This window comes from Nycticebus coucang, chromosome 17 (genome assembly GCF_027406575.1).
Source record: "Nycticebus coucang isolate mNycCou1 chromosome 17, mNycCou1.pri, whole genome shotgun sequence".
NCBI lineage: Eukaryota > Metazoa > Chordata > Mammalia > Primates > Lorisidae > Nycticebus > Nycticebus coucang.
Window position 1 is genome coordinate 7,080,219 of NC_069796.1, and position 17,980 is coordinate 7,098,198.

The window sequence follows — 17,980 nt, forward strand, 5'->3', positions numbered from 1 at the left end:
TTTTCTTGAGTGTTCTGATCATGAAGGGATGCTGGATATTATCAAAAGCTTTTTCTGCATCAATTGAGAGAATCATATGGTCTTTGTTTTTTAATTTGTTTATGTGCTGAATTACATTTATAGATTTACGTATATTGAACCAGCCTTGAGACCCTGGGATAAAACCAACTTGGTCATGATGTATAATTTGTTTGATGTGTTGCTGGATTCTGTTTGTTAGGATCTTGTTGAATATTTTTGCATCTATATTCATTAGTGATATTGGTCTATAATTTTCTTTTCTTGTTGGGTCTTTTCCTGGTTTGGGGATCAGGGTGATATTTGCTTCATAGAACGTGTTGGGTAGTCTTCCTTCTTTTTCTACATTTTGGAACAGGTTGAGTAATATAGGTACTAATTCCTCTTTAAAGGTTTGGTAGAATTCTGACGTGAAACCATCTGGTCCCGGGCTTTTCTTTTTAGGGAGGTTTTGTATAGTTGATGCTATTTCTGAACTTGATATGGGTCTGTTCAACATTTCCACTTGATTCTGGTTAAGTCTTGGAAGGTGGCGTGCTTCCAAGTACCGGTCTATTTCCTTCAGATTTTCATATTTCTGAGAATAAAGTTTCTTGTAATATTCATTAAGGATTTTTTGGATTTCTGATGAGTCTGTGGTTATTTTGTCTTTGTTGTTTCTGATTGATGATATTAGAGATTTTACTCTTTTTTTCCTGATTAGGTTGGCCAGAGGTTTATCTATTTTATTGACCTTTTCAAAAAACCAGCTTTTTGATTTATTGATCTGTTGTATTATTCTTTTGTTTTCAATTTCATTTAATTCTGCTCTAATTTTGGTTATTTCTTTTCTTCTACTGGGTTTGGGGTTGGAATGTTCTTCCTTTTCCAGTTGCGTGAGATGTCCCATTAAGTTGTTAACTTCCTCTCTTTCCGTTCTCTTGAGGAAGGCTTGCAGTGCTATAAATTTCCCTCTTAGAACTGCCTTTGCAGTGTCCCAGAGGTTCTGATAGCTTGTGTCTTCATTGTCATTTTGTTCCAAAAAATTGGTGATTTCTTTCTTAATCTCATCTCTGACCCAGCTATCATTCAGCATAAGGTTATTTAACTTCCATGTTTTTGTATGGGTATGCAGATTCCTGTTGTTACTCAATTCAAGTTTTATTCCATGATGGTCCGAGAAGATGCATGGAATAATTTCTATTCCTTTAAATTTACTGAGGTTAGACTTGTGACCTAAAATGTGATCAATTTTGGAGTAAGTTCCGTGGGCTGATGAGAAGTATGTGTATTCAGTTTTGTTGGGATGAAATGTTCTGTAGATGTCTGCTAAATCTAAATACTGGATGGTTAGGTTTAAATCTAAGATTTCTTTGCTCAGCTTCTTTCTGGAGGATCGATCCAACACTGCCAAGGGAGTGTTGAAATCTCCAACGATTATGGAGCTGGAGGAAATCAAGTTACTCATGTCTGTTAGAGTTTCTCTTATAAATTGAGGTGCATTCTGGTTGGGTGCATAGATATTAATAATTGAGATCTCGTCATATTGAGTATTACCCTTAACAAATATGAAGTGACCATTCTTGTCCTTCCTTACTTTTGATGGTTTAAAGCCTACTGTATCTGCAAATAAAATTGCAACACCTGCTTTTTTCTGATTACCATTTGCCTGAAATATGGATGACCATCCTTTCACCCTGAGTCTGTATTTGTCTTTTAAGTTGAGATGTGACTCTTGTATGCAACAAATATCTGGCTTAAGTTTTTGTATCCAGTCAGCTAACCTATGCCTCTTTAGAGGACAGTTTAAGCCATTCACATTGATGGAGAGTAAGGATAAGTCTGGTGGAATTTTGGGTATCGAGTTTTTCAAAGGTCCAGTGGACATTTTTAATCCTTTCGCCAGTGTGGAAGTTGGAGTTTGATCCGAAGTTTCTGAGTGAGTTTACTTTTGTGGTATAGGATTGGGTTGGTCATTGTGGAGGATAGGTCTGAGAACATCCTGAAGAGCTGGTTTACTTATGGCAAATTTTTTCAACATATGAATGTCATTGAAGTATTTAATTTCTCCATCATAGATGAAACTCAGTTTAGCTGGATACAAGATCCTGGGTTGAAAGTTTTTTTGCTTTAGGAGATTAAAAGTTGATGACCAGCCTCTTCTTGCTTGAAAAGTTTCAGCAGAGAGATCTGCAGTTATTCTAATACTCTTACCTTTGTACGTTATAGTTTTCTTTCGCCGGGCTGCTTTGAGAATCTTCTCTTTCATGTTAACTTTAGTGAAGCTAATTATGATATGTCTGGGAGATGGCTTTTTGGGGTTGAATCGTGCTGGGGTTCTGAAGCTGTCTGCTATCTGAATTTCAGATTCTCTAGGCATGTCTGGAAAATTTTCTTTCATAATTTCATGTAGAAGGGCCTCTGTGCCCTTGGCTGCCACATCATCAGCCTCCGAAATTCCTATAACCCTTATGTTATGTTTTTTCGAATTATCTGAGAGCTCTCTGAGTGAGTGATCCGTTTTTGCTCTCCATTTCTCTTCCTCTTTGAGAGATTGGGAGCGTTCGAAGACTTTATCTTCAATGTCAGAAATCCTTTCTTCTGCTTGCTCCATTCTGTTACTGAGGGATTCTACTGTATTTTTCATATCTTTGAGGGCTGTAAGTTCTTGTTTCAGTGTGTCTAAGTCTTTGGTGGTTTTGTCTTTAAATTCGTTAAATTCTTGAGACAACTTTTGAATTTCTCCTCGAATTCCTAATTCCATTTTATTAATCTTGTCTACAAACCAAATTCTGAATTCGACTTCTGACATCTCAGCCAGTTGTTTATGAATGGGATCTTCAATCACATCTGCCGTATCTTTTCTTGGGGGGGTTGATCTATTCTGGTTATTCATGTTACCAGAGTTTTTCCGCTGATTCCGCCCCATGGTTTACTCCCTTTGGTTTTTCCCCTGGGGTTTTATCGAGGGCCCGTACAGTGTTGTGGCCTGAGAAACTGGGGCCCTGTCTGGTGTGGTGGAGCAAAGTGGTTCTGTCTTGTTTTCAGCTGGTTTCTGTTCGATCCTATTGCAACTTCTACTCTGGCTTGAAGTCTCAGCTGTGTGAAAAAATCAGCAATTAAGTCACCCCGCCTGCCCACCTCTGGCCCCAGTTGGAAAAGGAGAATCAAACCTTCCTACAATCGCACACCCAGGGCACCACCTGAAAAGTCCTCAGTCTATTAGCCCAGTTCAAAAGGTCCGAATCAACTGTCTCAATCGGCACTTGTCTCAGGTGGAAGGGTTCAAGAGGTCTCTGGGAACTGGATCACAGGGGCCTGGTGACTCCTCTGAGACAGCTCACCCCAGTGCAGCGTGGAATCAGGAGGAGCCACCCCGCAAACAGAGCAGTCTGGGAAGGTTGACGTCTCCTTCCCCACTTTGCCCCTCCGTCAGACCCAGTCACTGGTATCTCTGCAGATGGCTAACCCAGTTGCCTGCAGTGAACAGACACTCCAGGGGTTTGCACCTGCCTGAATCGCGAGGAAGTCTGCCAGGCCCCCGCAGACTGCCGCTATCTAGCAGGAGGAGATGGGGCCTGACATCTTTGAGTGTTTGATGCAGGTGATGGGAAGGAGGTGTTCACTCAGGCTTAGCCCCGTCCCTGATGGATGCTGCTAACAGAACAGAACAGAACAGACAACTTTGTGAGGTTCTGTCTCTGTTCCTGTCATCGCCTACAGGAGACGGGCTGTTTTGAGTTCAAACGTCTTTGCTGCTGGAGAATTGCGTCTGAACACCTCTCTGGGTCGGCCCCGCCCTGGAGGCTTCTGGGTTTGTGAGCCGTGACACCGGTGGCCTCCTCTGGTTGCCCAGGGAGACAGGGGGTGTGGCCTCAGAATATCCAGAAGTGAGCGTTCTGCCGTTAAAGAAAAAACGGCTGTTGATCTACCTCCAGGGAACTGCTGCTCTGGTGTGGGCACTCAGGCGACCCTTTTCTCCTCTGTCCCGCGCCCCAGAGTCAGCACTGAGCGGCTGCAGTTTGTGCTGGGTCCACACCCCTTAAGAGATCCCCCAAGAATCAGAACTCTTGGGGGATGGGCCCCCAGACCCGGATTGGGAGTGGGGCGGGGGGAAGCTAGAGTTTCATTCAGTTTCACGCAATACTACGGTCCGGGGAGGGCTCCTGCACTGCACCGCAGGGAAGTGCCGCCAAGGCTTGATTTCCCCTCAGCGGAGTGCCCTCTCCTTGCTCACGTGTCCCAGAGTCAGCGCTGACCTGACGCAGCTCAGGCACTGTGCACTCCCCTCGAGAAATCACCCAAGGAGCCGAACTCCGGAGGGATAGGCCCTCAGACCCCGAGTGAGAGTAGGGGCTCTCAGCTCTCAGCGGGGAGGCCAGAGTCTTATTCAGTCTTGTGCCCGGGGAGGGCTCCTGCACTGTACTGCAGGGAAGTGCCGCCAAGGGTTGATTTCCCCTCAGCGGAGTGCCCTCTCCTCGCTCACGTGTCCCAGAGTCAGCGCTGACCTGACGCAGCTCAGGCACTGTGCACTCCCCTCGAGAAATCACCCAAGGAGCCGAACTCCGGAGGGATAGGCCCTCAGACCCCGAGTGAGAGTAGGGGCTCTCAGCTCTCAGCGGGGAGGCCAGAGTCTTATTCAGTCTTGTGCCCGGGGAGGGCTCCTGCACTGCACCGCAGGGAAGTGCCGCCAAGGCTTGATTTCCCCTCAGCGGAGTGCCCTCTCCTCGCTCACGTATCCCAGAGTCAGCGCTGACCTGACGCAGCTCAGGCACTGTGCACTCCCCTCGAGAAATCACCCAAGGAGCCGAACTCCTGGGGGATAGGCCCTCAGACCCCGAGTGAGAGTAGGGGTTCTCAGCTCTCAGCGGGGAGGCCAGAGTCTTATTCAGTCTTGGGCCCCGTATGCCCGGGGAGAGTTGGTGCACTGCACCGCAGGGAAGTGCCGCGAGGCGTGACTCCCCCTCAGCCCGGTGCCCTCTCCTCACTCGCGGGCCTCAGAGTCAATGCTACCAGTCGCAACTCGGGGACTGTCCACTCCCCTTGAGAAATCACCCAAGGATCCGAAGTCCTGGGGGACAGGCCTCCAGACCTCAGTGGGCGGGAGGGGAGCGCCGGGGATTCAGGGTTGCCGGCAAAGGATTCCCAAAGTTTTATTCAGCCCTATGTCCGGCAGGAGAACGCCACGGCACCCCAGTAGGGGAGGTAGGTCCAGTTTTTAGAAGGTCTTTCCCGTGGAGTGTAGTGGGAGGGCCTTTAATTTCTGCCCGCTTGTTAAATTGTGGGGCTCCAGAGCCGGTCTCATGGGGGAGGGGGACTCCCGTCCGCTTGGTGGTGGATTTTGTACCTTTTGTTTGCGTCCTTGTGATCACAACTTGCCTCAGCGGTGTTGATGTGCGTTCTTCAGCCTTCTCTCTTGGTGAGGCTCAAGTCCACCAGGATACTTACTAAATTCCTGTCCCTTAACTCTCCTTCTGGACGGGAGCCTTTGTTGAAAGCTGGCTTCAGTCCGCCATCTTGTCTCCCTCTATTTCTTCTATTCAATGAAATTGTGTTCTTATTATACTCTAGGGCAATAAACTATAAATTACAAACTGGATCTGTCACTTGGACAAAAATACTTATTTTTAATTTGTATTCTTGATGAGTTTTTCAAAGTTGTCCTTCACATTACTGAGGAAATTTTTTTACAAATCCGTTCTGCCACCAAAATACATTTTAATTTAGTTATTTGGTTTTAGGCATCCTTTATTTTATTTTTCTGATTATAGACAGTTTATCTCTGAACTTATTATAAACTTTCATTTCTTGTGGGTTTTTTTAGCCCTAGCTCTAGTTCACCCTTACTTTTCATAAGATTTTCAACTATTTTGTATAGAAAGTCAATTTTCATAAAAATCAATTCTTCTTTTTTTTAGATTATTTGTCCACTTTCCCTTTTTTCCTCCTTTTTCAAAAACCAATTATGTGTCATGTTTTGTTTAAATTCTGTTTACTCATCACTAAGCTGGGAACAAAACAAGGTTCAGTGTTTAAGAAGGGCTACTCTCAGAAGATGGCAGACTAGAAGTAGCTCACAGGCACGCTGATGTCAAGGAAAGGATCATAAATTGCAGGTAGATATCTACCTATACATAGCTCTTCTCAGAAGGGACCTTGTAAAACCTCAGAGAAGCGATGTAGGACTCATGGAGTGAAGGGGAGGGTGAGGGGTGATTCATTTGACAAGATTGAAAGTAAATGTGGGCAAGCATGGGAAGGATTAGAAGGATAGATGCTGGGGGGCCACACTCACCCCACAGGCAGAAGTTTTGAGAGGGTTCCCTCCACAGCCACACATTTCTGTCAGGATGGACCAGGGGGCTGCCTATACTTGGTGCAGTCCTGGAGAACAGGTGCAGTAAGGATCTAGTGGCTGTCAATCCAACGTTCCTGCATCTGACAACATCCTGGGCTGCCAGGTGCACAGTATCAGGTCTGCATTTGACTCAGCTTTGCAGCAGTAGCCTTTGAATCAGCCCCACTGGGCTGGGGAGGGAACAGACAGAGCAGACTCCCCTGTGCCATGCCCGTAACTGGAAGCATGGTGTGTTTCCCCATACCCCAGTGTGGAGGGATCTGAGAAGATGAGTTGCCCCAGGGGGCTGCAAGCTTGACCTTGGAAGATTTGTACAGGACCTAAGGAAGGAGACTTTGCCATCCCTGGGCTGCTGGAACAAATTAACTGCACACACAACTTGGAATCCAGTTTCTGAGCTGGTGAAACAGCCCACCACCTACACAGCCATACCTTCACAGACTCAGTTCTGCCTCTGAGGCTCTTGCACCTCAGCAACAGATTTCACACCCATGGCTCCAGAGCTCCCAGCAGGCCTAGAACACTGCCCCCAAGATTCCAGCACTGCATCTGGATTCCAAGACACCCCACCACCACCAACAGGTTCAGCACCCCACTAGAAAGCTCCCAGCTTCAAGACACCACTACACCTGACCTGTTTTGAGGAAAAGCCAATGGCCTTGATACCTGTGACCACTCCCTAAATAGTATCACCCAGAAGTCACTATAACCTCTGCAGGCAGACAAAAGAATAAAATAGACTGGGAATTTTTCACGACCATACTTTCCCTGCAGGAAATACTCGTAACTGCCTTATACACAAATCAGAATAAGTACCCAACAGTGAAAAATCACCCAAAGAAGCCAAAGTGGATACCTCTTATAAAATAATAACACAAGAGAATAAAAACAATAACAATAAAACTTCACAACATGATGAAGAGAAAAGCATCTCACATATCAATTCCATCAGTCAACGTTTTTCTTTTTTAATCACTCAACATAAATGGTTTAAATACTTCCCTCAAAAAGACACAGGCTGACAGAATGGATGAAAAAATACACAATGCCAGTAACAGCTGTCTTGAGGAAACACATGTAAACCACAGTGAGGCACAGAGACTCAACATGAAAAGAAGGGGAAAAAAGGACAGAAATCAAAACAGATACCAAAAGGCGCAAGTGAAGCAATTCTTACATTAAATAAAATTGACTTAAAATCACAACAGTAAAGAAACACAAAGATGGTCATTATTTTTAAAAAAGAAAAGAAAAGAAACATTGTACTTAAATGACCCTAAAACAAATGAATACAAAGACATTTACAATGAATTCTGGCCCAAACTATTGAATATACATTCTTCTTATCAGCACATGGAACATACTCCAACATTGATCACATTTTAGGTCACAAAATAAGTCTCTGCAAACTCAAAAAAATCAAAATCATACCATGTATCTCCTCAGACCCCAGTGAAATGAAACTAAAAATCAATCACAAAAGAACCACACAAATCTACACAAACACATGGAAATTAAACAACTTGCTGCTTAATGATTATTGGGTCAATAATGAAATTAAGATGGAAATCAAAAGATTCCTTTAATTGAATGACATAGAGGAAACAACCTCTCAAACTCTATTGGGTTCAGCAAAAGAAGGTCTAAGGGGAAAATATACAGCTTTAAATGCCCTCAGAAAGATCAAAATGAATGCTAACATTGAATCTCAAGGAACTAAAAAGGGAAGAACAAACCAAGCCCAAAGCCAGCAGAAGAAAAGAAATAACAAAGTTCAGATTGGAACTAAAGAAAATTTAAATCAAATAAACGAGTATTAACAAACCAAAGTTGGTTCTTTGAAAATATGAACAAAATTGATAGGCCTCTTTCTAAATTAACCAAGAATAGAGGAGAAAGGACTCAAATGAACTCAATCAGAAATGAAAAAGGAGATATTACAATTGATCAATTGATATCTCAGAAATACCAGGTGTCATCTGTGATTAATACAAAAATCTCTATATACATATACTAGAAAACACAGAGGAAATGAAGATACTCCTGGTAATATGTAACCCCCCTAGACTCAGTCAGGAAGAAATAAAAACCCTAAGCAGACCTATAATGATTGGCAAGATTAAAGTACTAATAAAAAGTCCCAAAAAAAAAAAAAAAAAAAAAAGGACGCTACAAGATGGATTCACACTGAATTCTACCATACCTTCAAAGAACTGCCAGGATCCATCATACAGAAATTATTGTGCAACATTCAGAAACAGATAATCCTCCCTGACTCCTTCTATGAGACCAGTATCACCTTAGTTCTAACATCAGGAAGGACATAACAAAAATAACAAAACTGCAGATCAATGACCCTTCTGAACAAACATGCAAAAATCCTCAACGAAATACTAGCAATCTGAATTCAACAGTATATTGAAAAAAATAATCCACTTTGATCCAGTGGGCTTCATCTCAAGGATGAAAGTATGGTTCAACAAACATATATCAATGAAGGGAAGCAAAAATAAGGTTCATATGATTTTCTCAACAGATGCAGAAAAAGCATTCAACAAAATCCATCAGCCCTTCATGATGAAAACCCTCAAAAAATACATGTTTCAGGAACATATCTGAAAATTATAAAGGCCATATATGACATCTTCACAGCCAACATCATACTGAATGGGAAAAAGTTGAAAGCATTCCCTCTATACTGCCATTACCTCTGTTCAACATACTATTGGAAATCCTAGGCAGAGCCATGAGATGAAAGAAAGAAAAAAATAATATCCAAAGCAGAAAAGAGATGGTTGAACTATCACTTTTCACTGATGATATATACGATCTTATATCCAGAAAGTCCTTGAGACTCCAACGAAAGAATTCTGGAATTGATAATAAATACAGCAAAGCCTCAGGTTACAAAAGTGGTAATCACAACTCAGTAGCTCTCCTATACACCAAAAACAGTCAAACTAGAGTCAAATCAAAGACTCAATAATATTCACAATAGCTACAAAGAAAATAAAATACTTAGGAATATACTTCACCAAAGAGGTGAAAGATCTCTAAACAGTGTACTATGAAACACTGAGGAAAGAAATCACAGATGACACAAACACATGGCAGAATATATCATGCTCCTGGATAGGTAAAATCAACATTATTAAAACGTTCAATCTGTCCAAAGAAATGTGCAGACTCAATGCAGTCCCCATCAACATGGCAATGTCATACTTCACAGATCTAAAAAAAAAAAATAATTCTAAGCTTCATTCCAAACCAAAAAGGAACCCAAAGCAATCTTAAGCAAAATAACAAATCTAGAGGGATCACACTACCAGACTTCAAACTATACTATAAGGCTATGATAACCAAAACAGTATGGTATTGGTACAACTATGGTAGATCAATGGAACAGAACAGAGAACCCAGATATAAAACCATTCATATACAGCCAACTGATCTTCAACAATATATACTGGTGGAGGGAGGAAGCCTTATCCTATAAATGGTGCTCGGAAAATTGGATAGACACATGTAGAAGAATGAAACAAGAACCATATCTGTCACCACTTTCAAAAATTAATTCAAGATGGATAAAAGACTTAAATGTAAGGCAAAAAAACATAAAAATTCTAGAAGAGTGGGGGGGAAATTGTCTAGATGTTGACTTAGGCAAAGAGTTTATCACTAAAATCCCAAGGTCAGTTACAACAAAAATAAATAAATTGACATGATAGAATTAAAAAGCTTCTACACAGCAAGGGAAATAGTCAACAGAGAAAATAGCAATATATCTAATATAGCAAATAAATGGCTATTATTCAAAATATACAAAGAACTAAACAAATCAACAAGAAAAAAAATAGCTCCATTAAAAAATGAGCAAAAGGCACGAACAGAATCTTTACGAAAGAAGACTGATAAATGGCAAAAAAAAATATGAAAAAATGCTCTATGTCACTAATCATCAGGGAAATGCCAATTAAAACCACAATGAGATATCCCCTTACCCTTCTCAAAATGGTTTTTCATAAAAAGTACCAAATCGGTAGATGCCATGTGGACACAGAAAAAGACACTTACACACTGTTGACCGACCAAACTCCAAATTAGTAGAAACTCTATAGAAAACATTATGGAGATTTCTCAAAGAACTAAAATTAGACCTACCGTTCTATCCAGAAATTCCACTGCTAGGTATTCCCCAAAGGAGAAGTCATTTTATCAAAAAGAAACCTGCACTTGAACATTTAGTGCAACACAATTTCCACACAGGTCACAACTGCAAAGATGTCAAACCAACCTCTGTGCTTATCAATTCATGAGCAGATTAACAAAATGTGGTATGTGTGAATCTTATACACGCACACAAGCACACCCACACACACATGCTCAGCCATAAAAAGAAATGATCATGGCTTTTGTTGCTACTTGGATGGAACTGGAGAACATTATCCCAAGTGAAGTGCTTCAAGAATGGAAAAACAAATATTGCATGTACTTTCTGATAATTTGAAACTCATTGATGGGCACACATGGGCATGGACAAAAGTAACAATCGTTGGAGGTCAAGTAGGGGGTAGTGGGAATGAGGGGAGGGGTGCAAATCTACCTAACAGGCACAATGAACCCTACTCAGGTGACAGGCACACTTATAGCCCTGACTAAAGCATTCTAAAAGCTATCCATGTAATAAAACATTTGTACTCCCCTAATATTTTGAAATAAAAATAACAATAAAAAAGTATTAGTATTCCTCTTTAATATTTGTTTTAATATTGTTATTTAAAAAATAACAATAAAAGAATTATTAGTCCATTAGTATTCCTCTTTTTTTATTTATTATTAAACCATAGCTGTGTACATTAATGCAATCATGGGGCATCACACACTGGTTTTATACACCATTTGACATATTTTTATCACACTGGTTAACATAGCCTTCCTGGCATTTTCTTAGTTATTGTGTTGAGACATTTACATTCTACATTTACTAAGCTTCACATGTACCCTTGTAAGATGCATGGTAGGTGTGGTCCCACCAATCACCCTCTCTCTGCTCATCCTCCCTTTTCCCCTCCATTCCCTTTTTAATATTGCTTCCATGCTGATGGACATTCCTTTGGTAAAATAAGTGTGGAGGTCCACGCTATCATTTTGGGTATCATATGCCCAAAATCAATTTGTAAAACCTAAAGAGCACTGATCTAGTGTGAGTCTATTCCAATAGGTTAAATTTGCTAAGAAGGCTGGGTTCTTTAACTCGAATATTGACACTGGAGTGTGTAGTTACTCTAAATTAGGTAACAAAGAACACCCATCACCAGTTCTCTGCTCATCTTCACCTTGCTTTACAATACCTTTCCTTAGAACAAGTACAACTGCACAATTAAAAACATATATAGGTGACCTATTTCCTGATTTCAACTTGGGGTGGGACTTCCTAACATTAAAATAAAATGGAAATATAGAAACCAAAACAGTTTTTTACATAATAATACAAACTACCTGATGCCAAAAAAATTGCAAATAAAGAAATGTTTGGAACATATATGACTTTTATAGAGCAAATGCTATTATGAAGTAAAAATATTTATCATTTGGGGATACATCATGCGCCAGGCCCTCTCCTAGATTCCTTGCTTTGAATAAGTCTAAAGTAAACATATTAAATTAAATATATTACATAATTCAATTCTTTTTTAACAGACTTCTGATTTATAATGTCGACATCACAATTTTAAAGATTGTTTTTTTATGAAATGAAGGCAGAAAGCTTGAAGTGGAGTTTCCAAATCCTGAATCTAAGTTTGTGCAGCTCTAAAACTTGCTTTTCATTCCACTGTCCTAGGCCACTGGTTAATTATTAAGAAACATAAATGACCACAGCATTTGATTTTATAATTCTATCTCTAGATAACAACCATCATGTATAATAAATAACTAGAAAACTCATTATATCAATATCAAACAATAGAGGGCTGGTTAAATCTTTTGTGGAATGCTGTATGATGGAATACTTATTAACATGGAAAAATAGACAGGACAGTTTTGATTTTCAAAACTTGACACAAAAGTGTGTTTATCTGTGATTAATGTAATTGGCTTGTGTGTCCTGTTTACAATCTGTCTTTTTATCATGTCTACCAATATACATATGTGTGTGTTACCTTTGGACAGTGGACATATGGTTGATTTTGCTTTACAGTGCTTACTGTTGTTCAAATTTTATTCCAGGATTGCACTTGGGAAAGCAAACTATACACACAGATGACAAAAAGTACAACATCCATTTAAACCCTCAGAAGTGTATGTAACACAAATGAGGTCCCCTCAGTTTCTAGAATCCAGTAATATTTTAATATTGAAGCATATTCCTTATTATTTAGCTCTAGGAGCCTGCTAAGTTGACGAACTAGAATATGCAGTAAAAATGCTAAAATAATCAGTAATTTAACTCCCATTTAATCAGCAATTTAACTCCTCTAAGGAATGTTGAAAGTCATAAGGATCAGAGTATAACCTGACCTCTTAAAAAAAGTCAAAGTAAAAAATAATAAATGAAAACCTACTGACTCAATCATTATCCTCTCTGCCAAAAAGAGAAAATTAGGTGGCAAAATGGAACAATGTCTTTCTATTTTTTTGCAGAAATAAGCCTTTATCAATATTAAATGCTATGAGAGAAGCATCTTAGATGACTGCTTTTGCACAATTTTCCAAAAATGACAGTACCAAGATAGCTTTCCCGAGCCTTTTGTCCAACTATTCAGGACACAACTGGCATTGATTCCATCTCACTTCCACCCAGAGACTGAGCTCCTGCCCTGTAACAACACTCATCACAAAGCCTGTCTTCCTGCTTCTCTGAAATGCAGAGGGGTTTTTTTCTTTCGTGTACCCAATGACTTTCTATTTAACAATGAAAAAAAAAAAAAAAAAGGAAAATGAAGAATAAAAGAGAAGTTTTATGTGCCTGCTCTACTTTCCTGAGTTACTAGAACTCTCCAGGGAGCTTTGGGCTGTCTTTGGGGGCATAGAAAGTAAAAAAAGAAAAAACTGTTCAAAACTGAGTTGTGTCCACAGCAGATAGGGAGGAGAGGAATAGGTCAGAAGCAGCAGATGGTTTCTGTTTTCTTTTGACACTTTCTTCTACTTCTAAATTTTTTAAATAGAGTCAAATTCTCAATACTTAGCATTTTGTTCATATGTATGTAAAATTGACATTTAAGCTACAACTTTTTAATTAACCATTGATAACCTTTATAGCATGGAACATATTACGTTTGGATTCCCAGCTTGCTTTTATATCTATGTGTCGATCTGACTGTGCATACAAATGCAGTTGTCTACTTATCTTCTCCTGGTATCTATCTTTAATATCTGTAACTTTCTCTTTGTTTGTTTATTGGAGGGCTTACTGTGGGTGGGGCAGTGCCTATCATTCCAGCTACTTGGGAGGCTGACTCTGTCTCAAAACAAAAAACAATCAAACAAACAAACCTTTTAATATTTTCAAAGATGGCAAACAAAGGTCTGGCAGGGGTGCATACGCACATGTGTTTCTACTTAACAGGGTTCTATTGCCTTTATATCCATTCCAAGGAAGTATCATAATTAGCAAGGTTTTTGAGTAGTTCTTTCAATAACTTCCTGTCCCCCAAATGAACCTATTATTCATCAGCCACTTAAATATTTTACATATATGATCACATTTAAGCATCTCAAAAATTCTATCACAAAGCTATAATGGCTCGGGCGGCGCCTGTGGCTCAAGGAGTAGGGCGCCGGTCCCATATGCCGGAGGTGGCGGGTTCAAACCCAGCCCCAGCCAAAAAAAAAAAAAAGCTATTAATGGCTCATTCCAATTAGGTATCTGAGCGTCAGAACAATTGAACAGTAGGATCAGCTAAGAAATGAGAGATTTGGGATTAAAATGCATGTATCTCTAAAGCCTACTTTTAATACCCTACAGATAAGGTCATCTCTGCTTTCTACTAATAAAAACTATGATTGAATTTCTGTATCTTAACTTTATAAACTGTTAGATTCTCTTAGACTTAACTATGTGTTTCTGTAAGTTGGCTTGACTTAGAGTTCATTCTGTGCCTTCCATCAAAGTTTTCCACTTATCCTGCATTTTTAACTTTAATATTATCTTTCTAATACCACAGCATATTCTTTTTCTTTCAGACATGTTTTCCTTTATCTTTTTTCATTTAATTTTTTGAGAAATGTCAGCTTGTGATGATTAATTTTATGTGTCCGCTTCACTGAGAACCGGGGTGCCCAGATACCTGCTTAAATGATTTCTGACTGTCTCTGGGAGGAGGCTTCTGGAAGAGATTAGCATCTGAGTTGGGGGATTGAGTTAAACAGATCACAGCGCCCCATGTGAGCAGGAATTATCCATCAAAGGGAGAGGCCAAATAGAATAAAAGGCAGAGGAAGCCTAGATACTCTTTTTTCACCTATCTGCTTGAGCTGAATCATCAATCTTGGACTGGGACTTCTACCATTGACTTCCTGATTCTCTAGTTTTCCACCTTGAACTAGAGTTGACATTATTTGATTTTCTGAGTCTTTAGATAACAGACAGCAGATTATGGGACTTCTCAGCTTTCATAATCACAAGAGCCAATTCCTTATGATAACTCTCACTGACGATGTATAATACAACCTATTTGTCTGTCCCTGGAGGATCCTGACTAAAGCACAGCTCACACTAAGTCTCCTAGAGGTGTCTTTTTTTGATCTTCTTTCATTGGCTAATAGGACTGCATTTGTTAACGGAACATGTTTTGTTTCACTTTGAAATTTGTTTCTTGCTTCTCCAGCTTAACTTTAGTGGATCTTTATTATTTTCTCAATCTTTGTTTATATTTTTGTATTACTATTTTTATTATTGAAAAGCTTCTTAATGCATACCAAATACAGTAGAACCTCTGTAAGTTGACCACCCAAGGAACTGTAACAAAATGGTCAGCATACATAGGTGGTCACCATAAGTAACTGGGCCCATGATACTGAAAACACATATGGGGTGCATGTCTGGCCTTTGAAAATTAGGTGAGCTTAAAGAGCTCTTTAAGCTCACCTAATAGGTAGGGAGGTGGTCAACTATGGGGGTTCTACTATATTAGATGAATATAATGAATATCATGAGTGTCTTTCTACCAAGGAATACATGCTTAGAAGACTTCGGTTATCATTTTTTAAGAAGTACATAACATAGAAAGGATTATAAATATAAATTCTAAAATAACTGTGATCACTCAGTGAAAGAGGGAGGGACCCAGAACAAATCCAGGCTCCCATTCCTTTTCAAAGGTACTTTTTTCCCCAGCATGTTCCATACTGAATTCTTTCATATAAAATCACTTTGTTAAGGAGCTTAATTTTTCATCATAATCGATTCTTTTAAAAATAACTATTTTTGTTCTGGTACAGACAGAAGAGCAATATATTACATTTATTTCAAGATATTAATCTTTTCCTTGTATAGGATCATAGATTTGTGTTAATTTAAATGGATAGTATGATACTGGATGTAAGACTGAGAAGTGGACGTTAGGGATTAAAGTAAAAGAAAATAGAGCAAGTATGTTCTTGTGCGTTCACATAAAAACATTTTAGACATAACTTTTAGTTTAACAAATTACAAGAATTTGCGTGAAGTCAGTTTGCATTATATACTCAAAAAAAAAAAAATGCCCTATGCTTTGAGACCGATATGGATATTCTCAATAAGAACAAAAGAAACTTCACAGATAAACTGAATCCCTATTTTGTCAAACATTAAGTTTAAAATTTGTCACAGAAGAATATTAATGAGCCCTCTTTACCATGAGTTCCAGGTACGTATATTGCAAATGCATAAATTAAATGTAAAGAAGAGTTCAATAGTTCAAAAACTAATTTTCAGTGCCTCAAACATTTTTGAAATACATCCTTCCTTTTATTTCTTTGCTAAAGTAAAACAGAATCTTAACAAATCAAATATTTCGAAATCTGGAACTTTTCCTATTTTAGAATCACATCAACATTTCCTATTTTCTTACTCTCTTTATATTTGATATAAAGCTTACATCAACCTTTGATATAGGTTATTTTCCTTATTTGATAAAAGTTATTTTCCTTATTTAAAAAATATATGGTTAGATGGGAACTTACCAAACCTCTTTATCCTCTCCCCCTATCTCCTATTCTTGAATTTAATTGTGTTTTTTCTCTCAAGAGGGCCTATAGTTGTCAATCTACTAGTTTCAACTTAATATTGAGTCCATATTGAGTACATGGAATACTTGCTTTTCAATTCTATTGTTTTTTTTTTTTTGAGACACAGTCTTATTTTGTTGCCCTTGGTACAGCACTGTGGAGTCACAGCTCATAACAACCTCAAACTCTTGGGCTTAAGCGATTCTCTTGCCTTAGCCTCCCAAGTAGCTGGGACTGCAGGCACCCGCAGTCCAGCTATTTTTTTGTTGCAGTTGTCATTATTGTTCAGCTGGCCCCAGGCCGGGTTCGAACCCGCCACCCTCAGTGTATGTGGCTGGCACTGTAACCACTGTGCTAGGAGCTCCAAGCCATGCTTTTCTAGTCTTGAAAAAGAAAAAAAATAAAATACCATTACCTAGAAAAATCCCAATGTTTTCCAAATAGTTTCTCAAAATTTACTGACACATTTGATTGAATCATATTTTTATAATGTTCTGACCCATTCTGTAAAATGTTCTGACCTGTAAAACTTTAGTATACATGTGGCACGCCTAAGGAGATGTAAGCTCTCAGTGGCAGGATTCTGTAAGAAAACAATAAATGTTAACACATTTATTTGTTTGACACATTTGTTTGACGGTTTTCTTTTATTTTTAAACTGGGAATCAGAGATTTTGGTTATCAAGAGAATCTGTACAGATATTTGACACCGAATGCTATGAAATCAACAAAAGGACTTTTATAGAAATCTTAGGATGGGCTCAGTGGCTCACACCTGTAATCCTAGCATTCTGTGCGGCCCAGGCAGGAGGATCACTTGAACTCAGAAGTTTGAGGTTGTTGTGAGCTAGGCTGAAACCCTGGCACTCTACCCCGGGCAGTAGGGTGAGACTCTGTCTCAAAAAGAATAAAAGAATCATGCTGATATCTCCCTCATGAAACCAATGAGTTTTTCTATCATATAAACTTATATGCATGAATTACAAGTACATTAAAATGAGTTCTAAAATATGTGTCTAGGTTCTCTTCACTAAGTTTTGTTTGGATCAATAATCTGGATCAATCCAGATCTACACTTAGATTCCTAGAATATTATTGCCTCATACTACGATTTTTATTTCTCATTTCAGGTTATGTATTAATATGACCCAAAAGTTCTCAGTTTTTACATGTTAATTTGGTCAAATTCGGGTCTAGCGCATGCAGTTTTGATTAAGTGCTCCCCCTACAATGTTAGGTTAAAAGTCAGCTTTTTACTTTATTTACTTTAACACAAATGATTATACACAGCTGCAAATTTTTGTCTTTCAAATCTGGCTGTTCAACATCTTGTCTACCTCTTTGCTTTCTCTCTGCCAAGATGAAATTCCATACTCTAAAATGAGCAAAGGCTCACTTTAAAGCTATCTCTTAGGA